Here is a 9,607-nt window from a genome sequence, read left to right as displayed (position 1 = left end):
AGTGGTTAGAGGTGGTCTCCCTACTATTCCATTAGAAATGTAGACCCTGGTGTTGGGTAGGACACCAATGTCAAGTTATTTGAAGCAGAAGTCTTTGGATTGAGCACTAGATGCACCAGCATCCTTCGGACATTGTTACAAAATACTTCTCTCTTTGGGTGAGGTTGACAACAGACACACAATGTACAGAGTATAGCTTTAAAGTTGTCATTGTTTGCCAATCATCATCATCATGATTTGGAGTGGATCAACAGACGAGGGAGGACTATAACTGGATTTGCAGGCTGGATGCAAAGTTATATTATAATGAATGAATGCAGTGTATAACTGTAGTACCGTACTGTATGCTCTGTCAATAGTGTACCCAGTGTGGTACCCACTACCATACGACAGATCAACTAAATATGGAGATCCCGGAGGTCATCAGAAATTTCTGACAACTTGTTGATAATATATATGAGCACACAAGAGGAGTTCCATTGTACATGCTACTACTTACATTGGCTCAGTGGCACACACGCGACGCAAAGCTCGGCTAATTTGCAAAGCCTATGGGTTTTAACTTGTTTGGTCGACTCGTATGGTGCCCGAGTTATGCCCCGGACAGTCACACATACACAGTCCCCCAAACCAAACTCCAGTTATGTTCTCATGGGCCTGACTTTCAGAGTGAGACTGCATTGGAGTCCTGGGCTGACTTTTTTTTGGGCTGACATCTCTTTTTGCATTTTGCTAATAAAACCTTTAATTAAAAAAGCTTAAGAATGACATTTCTTTAATCTACTGCTGAAATGAATGAAAAGGTTAACAGGTGTAATTGTGAATGCATTGTCTGTGCCGCTGTGTTCTTATAATAGAGCTTTTCACAATCTATATCTATATATGCACCATGCCTCTGTAGTCTGTACGTACCTCTGTTTCCGGTTGTCCATAAAAGCCTCTGTCCGGGCTCTGGACGTGATCCTCCACATACCCTATACATCCATATATGGAGCCTACCTGTTCTGACATCACAACACTTCATATTTGGGCATGCCTGACACAGAACTCTTACAGGAATAAAAGTGACAAAGAGAGACAGATACAGAAATCTCCATATATGGGCACAAAAGGGACACAGACAGATGGGTGGAACGGGTACTCTGACGCGGGTACAACTGGTATTGCATAGCTGGGTGGGGCATCGATCTTCAACTTCCATCGTTACCGACTCTGTGCTCTACAGCCGGGCACCGGTCTAGTAAAAGCATGAAGGCATGTATCAACATCCTGAAATTTACTTGAAAGTAGCTGAGAAGAATATATGTTGTCCTTGAAGGTAATTGGATGTAGACATATAGTGATGTTACGAGCCCCTGTCTGGGGTAGGGGGAAACAACATAATAATGAGAAGCTTTTACAAAAGATTTGTTTTATTATCTCTCCTTTTTTCTTTGGACAGAGACAAAAAAGTGCATAATGGCTTCAGGGTGTCAGTTTACATAATAGAAACCTGGCTAACTAAGAAATAAAATTACCCCTAACTAAAAGTCCCTAACCGTATGAGAAACAAAAATACAATTACTAAACCTAACTAACCTAACTAAGAAAAATCACACCCGTGTGAAGTGAGTGGTGCAACTCCGTGTGGGGGTTCCCGGGGGGGAACCCCCACACGTCGTCGTCCCGCGTCCGAAACGCCGCCCCGCGTCCGAAACGGTTGAGAAATGACAGAGTTACCGTGTGCCGGTCCCTCTACTGTACTGTACTGTCACTGTACTGTACTGGCACACTCGAAATACATAGTTAATATGTGCGTGTGTGTTAGGTTGAGCAGGTGGTGAAAAACAACCATGCTGTTTTCGTGCTCATACCCAGCCAGCCAGGCAGCCACCCAGCCACCTAGCTCTGGTCCATAGCTCTAATGCGTTTCATTTAGAGCTATGTTACTCTCAACTTCCGCCGCTCGCATGAATGCAGACCAGCCTCTCCTCTTTAGCGTAAATAAAAAGAACATTTTTGCTACTCACCAAAACAAAGAAATAAACATTAGAAAGCCTACTTTCCTTAGTGGACGCACTCTGAGCCCCCCACCACACGTATAAACTGTACTTTTTGGCCAGAGAGGTATTTTTTTTCACCGGAGGAAAAATATTCTCTATGAGGCAATTCTCTGGGCAATATCGCTAGAAGGCGCAGTGGAGTAACTAAAAGTATATTTTTTCCGGTGGAAACAAAATCCCATTTTGGCCAAAAAGTACAGTTTATACGTGTGGTGGGGGGCTCAGAGTGCGTCCACTAAGGAAAGTAGGCTTTCTAATGACACAACCCGCCGTTTTGGTGAGTAGCAAAAATGTTCTTTTTATTGTCTCCACCAGGCCGAAGGCATGGGGAGAGAGTATGTTTTGCACTCCGTCCGTGTGTCCGTCCGTCCGTCCGTTACCAGCTAATCTCCGGCACCGTTAACCCGGTCGATGCCAAACTTTGCACACACACTCCCTGGATGCCAATGATGAACCTCTGCCCCACATTTTCCAGAACGGCCTGTTATAGCGCCACCATGAGGCAGCTTTTCACATGTTTTACCTAAAACTGCACCGATCTGCGTGAAACGTTGCATGCACACTCCCTAGAGGCCAAGGACAAATCTTTGACCTGCATTTTCCGCATCTGCATTTTATAGCGCCACCAGGAGGCCGACTTTTGTAAAACACATTTTTGATATTACTCCTCCAGATTCTGTCCAAAAATCTCACAAATCGTTACACAGTATCTCTATGGTCATGTGCTCAAGTCGGATCTGTCCGATATTTCATATTCCATCCTAGATGGCTATAATTGGCTTTCACAGTTTGCAAGATTGCCCCGTTTTGAACAAAAGCCTCAAATCATGAACGCAGCATGCAATTTGCGTGAAATCTTTCACACATTTTCTTACTAGGCTGAGGAATATATCCCACCCTTTTCACATTGGCCTGTTATAGCGCCACCAACAGGTTGATTTTTGCAAAACACATTTTTGGAACAAAATGCCTCAAATCATCCAATTGGCGTCACCAGGCACTCTGCATTTCCTCAACAAAATGAAGAAAATAGTTGCAAAAAACTAACAAACAAAAAAACATGTTTATATTACTCCTAAACATTTTGCCAAACATCTCACACAGTCCTATCCTCCTGGTGGAGACCTGTAAATACAACACATTGAGCAGGGCACTGCAGGGAGTTGAACCCCGTTCCGGTAAACCAGAAGTACGACACCAGTGCCTTAGTTTTTGTGTTGTTGTCATGTAGAGGTCCATTCGTTGAAATGTAAAATGTACATTTCAACAGTAAAGTAATATATAAAGAAGAAAAACATAGGACAAAACTAACATTTTTGAATTACCGGTATTTGCTATGATTTTTTTTAACTTTCTCTTGCCGACCTCACACATTTCATTCGATGATTAATAAAAAAACAGTGTTGGACCTGTAAGGGTCCATTTGGTTACACGTGCGTGCGTGTGCGCGTGTGTGTGTGTGCGTGTGTACACGCTTCGATAACCAGTGTTGGACCTGCCCATTTTGTTGCATCTGTACACTCTGAGTTACAGACCTGTAAGGGTCCATTTGGTTACATGTTTTACACTCTCAGAGTTACATTTGGTTAGCATGTGCGTGCACGCCGTCTGTGCGTGTGCATGTGTGTGTGTGCGTGCAAGTCAAACGCAATTTTTGTTTTCACTGTGAGTGTCCTGAGACATTGAGGTACGCCCTGTGCGATCATGGTATTGGTACGATAACAAATGTTATAAGAACGAGGTAAGAATTGTGTTCCTGAAGAGAATATCAATGTTGCATTGAAAAGATAGGACAGGACGGTACTCTGGTATAAAGATAGGAGGACAGGACGGTACTCTGGTCGCTTTAAGCGCTGTAGTTCACATTCAGAATGTGTCTGTGGTCTGGTAGTCACATTGTGTGAAAGGCACCTCCCCCCGCACCACCCAACAAGCAGACTTCCAGAAGATTGAGTCTGTCCTTGAAAGTGCCCTCCAAGAAATGTCAAGCTACTACAATACAACCACCTGAAACCCAACCCATCAAAAACCCAACTATGCAGCTTCCACCTGAGGAACCGAGACGCAGAAAAAGAACTGAGCGTCACTTGGGATGGTCACAAACTCTCCAACCATACACACACACCATGTAACTTGGAGTTACACTGGACAGGACTCTCCTTCAAAAAACACCTGGAGAACACAAAAGCCAAGGTCAACACCCATACCCGTGAAATAAATGTTTACACACCTCATTCAAGTTGCAGGCAGGCAGGCAGGCAGGCAGGCAGGCAGATCCATCCCAAAGCTTCCCTCAGGGAGCCCAGCTAGCCAGCAAGCCCGCCCAGTCAGCCAACGCAGCCAGCCAGCCCCGCCAGTCAGCCAGTGTAGAAAGTCAGGCTGCCAAGCCAGTGCACATCAGCCCTTGCAAACAGCCATTGCAGCCAGCCTTGCTCAGTCGGCCTCTCTCACGGCCTGGCTCTCTGTCTGCCTGGCCCGGTCTGCCCCGTCTTGCCTTGCAGCAACAGAACCAGCTGGCCTGGCAAGCCAGCCAGCTCAGAATGCGAGCCCAGAGAACGCAGGCAGGCAAGCACGCAGTCAGGCGAGCCAGTTTCAGGCAGGCCAGGACAGACAGTTTGTGGCAGACCGAGGCAAGCAGGCAAGGCACAGTTAAGCAACAAAGTGCAGGCAGGGGGACTATCCGGCCTAAGGCTGCGCTGCAAGGGTTGGATCCTGGCTTGCTGCAAATGCTGATCTGGGCTGGCTGGCTGTTGGCTGCACAGGCTGTCTGGGCACCCTGAGTCTGGGCTTGTAAAAGTTTTCGCTGCGCTGGCTTACTGGGCTCGCATTCTGAGCTGGCTGGCTTGCCAGGCCAGCTGGTTCTGTTGCTGCAAGGCAAGGCGGGGCAGACCGGGCCAGGCAGACAGAGAGCCAGGCCGCGAGAGAGGCCTGGCTGAGCTGACTGAGCAAGGCTGGCTGCAATGGCTGGTTGCAAGGGCTGATGTGCGCTGGCTTGGCAGCCTGACTTTCTACACTGGCTGACTGGCGGGGCTGGCTGGCTGCGTTGGCTGACTGGGCGGGCTTGCTGGCTAGCTGGGCTCCCTGAGGGAAGCTTTGGGATGGATCTCTAGGGGCCTCGGCTTGTGTTGAGCCTTCCAACGACGTCTACCTTGATCTCCGTCCTAAGAAAGAAAGACAGAAAAAGAAAGACACACACAAACCCAACTATGCAGCTTCCACATGAGGAACCGAGATGCGAAAAAAGAACTGAGCGTCACTTCAAACTCTCCAACCATACCCACCCCATGTATCTTGATGTTACACTGGACAGGACACTCCTTAAAAAAACACCTGGAGAACACAAAAGCCACGGTCAACACCCACAATAACATCCTGTGAAAACTAGTGAACTCCAAGTGGGGCGCAGACCCACAAACAATCCGTGCAACTGCCATGGCCCTGTCTTTCTCTACAGCAGAGTATGCCTGCTCAAGCTGGAGCCGATCATGTCACACCAAATTGGTCGACACAGCCCTAAATGACACCTGTCGCATCATCACGGGATGGGTCAAGACAGCACCTGTCCCGTGCCTTTATGCGCTAGCCGGCACCTCCCCCCGCACATCAGACGACTGTGTATCGCTCAAGATGAATGGAGAATACAGGAGATAGACAGTGAAGTTGGGGATGAACGAAGGAAAGTCTGGAATGAAATGATAGAGAACACCTCACACACAGTTTCCTTTCGTGGCTGTTTACATTTGAGGGTCGCCGGTCCTCTCGAACGGAACAGTTTAACGTCATGCCCAGGACGAAAAGATATAGAGAACACCAACATGACAAATAACAGCAGGAAGGCATGGGCCACAATCCACCGTCTTGGCAAAGACCACACAACCCATAATTCACAACGGTCACAGCAAACTCTGTTGCATCACAACTGGTGGCCAACAGTCGTAACCAACACCGCCGCCGACCCACAGGAGAATACCATCACACAGTCGTAATAAAAAAACAGTGTTGGACCTGTAAGGGTCCATTTGTGTGTGCGCGTGTATGTGTGTGTGCGTGTGTACACGCTTCGATAACCAGTGTTGGACCTGCCCATTTTGTTTCATCTGTACACTCTGAGTTACAGACCTGTAAGGGTCCATTTGGTTACATGTTTTACACTCTCAGAGTTAGTTTCGCTGCGCAGGCTTGCTGGGTTCGCATTCCACACAAAAGCCACGGTCAACACCCACAATAACATCCTGTGAAAACTAGTGAACTCCAAGTGGGGCGCAGACCCACAAACAATCCGTGCAACTGCCATGGATGGCCCTGTCTTTCTCTACAGCAGAGTATGCCTGCTCAAGCTGGAGCCGATCACGTGCCTTTATGCGGTCCCCCCCGCACATCAGACGACTGTGTATCGCTCAAGATGAATGGAGAACACAGGAGATAGACAGTGAAGTTGGGGATGAACGGAGGAAAGTCTGGAAGGAAATGATAGAGAACACCAACATGACAATAAACAGCAGGAAGGCATGGGCCACAATCCGCCTTCTTGGCAAAGACCACACCACCCATAATCACAATGGTCACAGCAAACTCTGTTGCATCACAACTGGTGGCAAAAAGTCGTAACAAACACTGCTGCCGACCCACAGGAGAACACCATCACACAGTGGTATCAGACCAACCACAATCAGCCAGCCCTCAAACCAAACCCTTCGACCTAGAAGAACTCGAAACTGCAATGGGAAAGTTTAAATCTGGAAAAGTAGCAGGGATTGATGACATAATGGTAGAATGATACAGAACCTGGGACCTAACGCAAAGACCTGGCTCCTGGGGATGCTGAACACATGCAGAAAACCATCCCTTCTGTCTGGAGAAAGGCCAAAGTGGTTGCAATCCCCAAACATGGCAAAGACCCATCATCCCCAAAGAGCTACCGACCCATTTCCCACCTCTGCATCACCTACAAGCTCTATGAGAGGCTGCTACTCCAACGCCTCATGCCACTCATAGACACCAAGCTGACTAAAGACCAAGCTGGTTTCCATTCCGGCCGCTCCTGTGCTGGACAGAGCTCAACCTCACCCAACACATTGAGGATGGGTCTGAGGGAAAACAAATAACTGGAGCAGCATTCATAGATCTCTCTGCTGCCTACAACACTGTCCAACACCGCACAATGGTCAGGAAACTACTGGACATGACTGGTGACCTGGACCTGTGTCAAGTCATCAAAAGCCTCCTCAACAACAGGCGCTTCTATGTCCAGTTAAATGACCAGAGGAGTAAATGGAAATCCCAAAAGAGCGTGCTCACCCCCTCCTTTTCAATATCTACACAAACGACCAGCCACTACCCACAGAATGCCAGCGTTTAATCTACACCGACGACCTCTGCATTACCACCCAACAAGCAGACTTCCAGAAGATTGAGTCACCCATCAAAAACCCAACTATGCAGCTTCCACCTGAGGAACCGAGACGCGAAAAAAGAACTGAGCGTCACTTGGGATGGTCAAAAACCTAACCATACCCACCCCATGTAACTTGGAGTTACACTGAACAGAACACTCTCCTTCAAGAAACAACTGGAGAACACAAAAGCCACGGTCAACACCCACACCCGTAAAATAAGTGTTTACACACCTCATTCAAGTTGCAGGCAGGCAGGCAGGCAGGCAGGACGAGACAGGCAAGCATGCAGGCAAGCAAGCAGGCCGAGGCAGGCATGCAGGTAGGCCGGCCGAGGCAGCCAAGGGTTAGGGTTAGTCAGCTCAGCCAGGCCTCTCTCGAGGCCTGGCTCTCTGTCTGCCTGGCCCAGTCAGCCCCGCCCTGCCTTGCAGCAACAGAACCAGGCGGCCTGGCAAGCCAGCCAGCTCAGAATGCGAGCTCAGCAAGCCTACGCAGCGAACATTTTTACAAGCCCAGACTCAGAAAAATACAGTTTCAGGCCAGGCCAGGACAAGACAGACAGTTTGTGGCAGACCTTGGCAAGCAGGAAGGGTCACAGGAAAGCATTGGCAGCTGGCAGGAGGCCCGGGCAGTCAAACCCTACCCTTTGGCTTGGATGACTAATCAAGGGCACTGCACTGGGCCCGGGCAGTCAAACCCTACCCTTTGGCTTGGATGACTAATCAAGGGCACTACAGGCCTGGGCAGTCAAACCCTACCCTTTGGCTTGGATGACTAATCAAAGGCACTGCACTGTTAGGGCTGAGAGCCTGGCTTGCTGCAAATGCGGGTCTGGTCTGGCTGACTGTTGGCTGTCAGGTAGGAGACCCTGGCTGTCTGCTGGGCATCCTGAGTCTGGGCTTGTAAAGATTTTCGCTGCACTGGCTTGCTGAGCTCGCATTCTGAGCTGGCTGCCTTGCCAGGCCGACTGGTTCTGTTGCTGCAAGGCAGGGCGGGGCAGACCGGGCCAGGCAGACAGAGAGCCAGGCCTCGAGAGAGGCCTGGCTGAGCTGACTAACCCTAACCCTTGGCTGCAATGGCTGAAGTGCGCTTGCTTGGCAGCCTGACTTTCTACACTGGCTGGCTGCGTTGGCTGACTGAGCGGGCTTGCTGGCTAGAGCCTTCCAACGGTGTCTACCTTGATCTCCGTCCTAAGAAAGAAAGACAGAAAAAGAAACACAAATTCAGAACGACTTAAACCCTCTATATTTAATAAAACAATTCTGGACAGGAATCCTGTATTGCAGGGGTGCCCAAAAGGTACATCGTGATCTACCAGTAGATCACAAAGGCTGTGCAGGTAGACCACATGGCATGCCCCTGTATATAATCTATCACTTGAATTAAGGTGACTTGATTGATTGACATAAAAAAGGCCTGTCAGCTCAAATGTTGCACACAAACATCAGTAGCATTACAAAGTTATTGTGACAGTAATACTTGCTATAGTGTGTGTTCAGTAACAGTGTTAAATAGTTCTATATTGTTCAGTAATGATTGCTATAGAGTGTGTTCAGTAACAGTGTTAAATAGTTCTATATTGTGACAGTAATCATTGCTATAGAGTGTGTGTTCAATAACAGGAACATTCCTGTCTCTCCAGCTCTTTAATAAATAGAAAAGGGTTTAAAAAAAAAGAATCTTCAGGTAGGTGACACATTTTCAGCCAATCAGGAGAAAGTAGCTATTTATGAGCTTAATGTTCATAGGCGGCGGGTGGATTTTACCTTTGGGTAGGCTAGAATTGCGTGGGGGGGGGGAACTCTCGCGGCCGAGCGGAGCGTGGCCGCGCAGATTTATTTATTTCCCCCAGATGGTCTAAAAATGTGTTACTTTGACCAAAAGTATTACCAATCTCGTACACCATTGCTCACGAAAGCAACACCCTTGACCCAATTATAGACACTGCATCTAGCTTTTAATTAAAGTTCCCCGGGCATTGTTTTGGGTCTTTTTCTCAAGTCTCGAGTCAGTGTGGAGATTACCCGGCGGTGTTGCTGCCCCTCCCGGCTCATGGCTCTTCACAGACGGCACAGAGACAGCAGCCACTCCGCTGAACGTGTCAGTGTTGCTGCAGTGGTGTGAACTGTGAACCGTGCGGTCACTGGTGGTGCTGCTGAGTGCTGACAAGCC

This window comes from Electrona antarctica (genome assembly GCF_951216825.1).
Source record: "Electrona antarctica genome assembly, chromosome: 12".
NCBI classification, from domain to species: Eukaryota; Metazoa; Chordata; class Actinopteri; order Myctophiformes; family Myctophidae; genus Electrona; species Electrona antarctica.
This window is presented reverse-complemented; position numbering follows the sequence as displayed.